We start from the raw sequence: 2,500 nt of genomic DNA on the forward strand, positions 1-2,500 counted from the left end.
ACCAAAAATGTAATGTACAAGTTCAAGGATAATATAAAACAAACTCCGACGACAAACGACGACGATCTCTATTCCACGACCAACGATTACCAACTGAAGGGAAGACCAAAGCTCTCCCGTCTGCAGTCTGCTTCTGTAGCCCATCCAATCAACCATCCACCTGTTTCCAATCGCCTGGTTACCAGATAGAGACAGAGCAGGCATGCAAATATCATGAGGCGGGGCCTAGACTCGCCAGGGTCGTAACAACGCACACACACTCTCTCACACACACACACACACACGCTCTCTCTCTCACACACACGCACTTACACTCACACGTACACACACACTCACACTCAAACGTACACACTCACATTTACCTCACATGTACACAGACACACACAGACACACACAGACACACACAGACACACACAGACACACACAGACACACACAGACACACACAGACACACACAGACACACACAGACACACACAGACACACACAGACCAAGTGAATCAGTAGATGAATAAAAAAGTCATATCAGGGGTAGAGATGTATATGTATATGCAGGCTGCCTATGATCGCTGACACAGAGCAGTATTTGGCTATTTGCTTGGAGTTCTTCTTATTAACTCCAGCAATTTGCAAACCTCTAACACAGAGTCGATGTACATGTCCAAGGCTACCATAGATTAGAACAACTAGTTTTGTATGATAACCACCTACTGACAGAGCATGAATTAATGGCTGGTATTTTAAATTCTTTTCAGAGAAACACAGTTCCATATACATATCAAAACAACAACCCACTTCCAGAATCACAATAGTTTTTAAAAGATCATCAACAACAACAATGTCAGGAGTAATTGGAGAGTCTCTAAGAACAGTTTCTAACGAGTTATCGATTAAATGTGTGAACCAGTTCAGTTGTATTTTTGTGTGTGTGTGTATTGCGCTTTGTCCATATGTTTTGCGTAATTCAATCGCTGTAATGTCAACAATGCGATCGTGAAGGGCAATGTATAGTCCTTTGAATGCGGGGCATCCGTTCAGTATGTGCGCAGTTGATTCAAATTGTTTGTCATTATGCAACAAGCAGAATGGTTCATGGCGTTTTGGAAACCATGTAGACAGATTATATTTAGTGGGGAGTGCTTGCAGCCTAGTTTTGACGACAAATTTTATGATGCCTGCATTGATGGCTGGATTATGTAGCGCCGAGTGTGACACTGCCGGGTCCGCGCACTGTAGGCATGCAAGCTTACCCTGGAGGCGCAGTAATGGCGCTGTTGTGTGTGTAAATGTTGTAGGATTTCATACCTGCATGTCCGGCTGTTCAGCTATTTGCTGGATTCGTCATGGTGTAGAGTCATTAAAGTCCATGATGAGCTCCTCACTGACGCTTACCTTGTTCCTGGCTTGCCGTATTCATCCAATTTAGCTGAATGTTGTTGCTGTTGCACAAGTCGTTCAAATCAGGCCAGTCTGATCGCACTCCAAATCCTGTGGCCCTGGTGTCCAGCTTCCCGCTAGGTTTCTTTCTGAAGCCCAGGAAACTTGGTTCTCCATGAAGGGCAAGGGGGATCTTTCGTTGGTTCAGGTCCAGTAGCAATGAACCCCGGGCCATCGTTCTGACTGTCGGGTCGTCGTTGTTTATCATACGCAATAGATGGCTTATCCTGGTGGCTGTATATATCCATTCAATGTTAGGGACCCCAAGCCCCCCCGCTGATTTGTTCATGAAGATAATACTTCTTGTATTTCACACAGACACACACACACACACACACACACACACACACACAGACACACACACACGTCTTGATGGTAACATGTGATCGCTATCTCCTCAGGTCCTTCTGTCCCTCTGGTAGTCTTTGCATGATAAATGCGTGAGATGTAGAAATTGCCCCAGAGGCTATAAATCTCTGTCGCTTGTGCATTCACACACACACACACACACACACACACACACACACTCCACGCACACACACGCATACACACACACACACAATCACTCCACACAATCACTCCAAACACACACACTCAATACACACACACACTCCACGCACACACACGCATACACACACACACACACACACTCCATGCGCGCACACACACTCCACGCACACGCACACACACACACACTCCACGCACACACACGCACACACGTACACGTATACACACGCACACACAATCACTCTCCACGCGCACACACACACACAAACACACACGTACACGTACACACACACACACAATCACTCCAAACAATCACTCCACACACACACACTCAATACACACACACACACTCCACGCATACACACACACACTATTCAATTTTCTCTCTTATTTTTGTTATGTTTTTAGCCTACAGGGGGCACTGCAGGATTGTCAAAGCAGGTCCTTGTTCCCTTTCTCTCTCTCTCTCTCTCTCTCTCTCTCTCTTTCTTTCTCTCTCTCTCCCCCCTCTCTCTTTCTTTTTCTCTCTGTTCCTCTCTCCCTCTCTTTCTCTCTTTCT

At 45.8% G+C, this 2,500-nt stretch overlaps 1 pseudogene across 1 annotated transcript in view; it reads left to right on the forward strand.

Moving 5' to 3' along the window:
- LOC308375709 (partitioning defective 3 homolog) overlaps positions 1 to 2,500 on the forward strand; it is a 59,041-nt pseudogene that overhangs the window by 25,042 nt on the left and 31,499 nt on the right. The window lies entirely within an intron of this gene.

The sequence above is a fragment of the Sprattus sprattus genome (genome assembly GCF_963457725.1).
Source record: "Sprattus sprattus genome assembly, chromosome: 15".
NCBI lineage: Eukaryota > Metazoa > Chordata > Actinopteri > Clupeiformes > Clupeidae > Sprattus > Sprattus sprattus.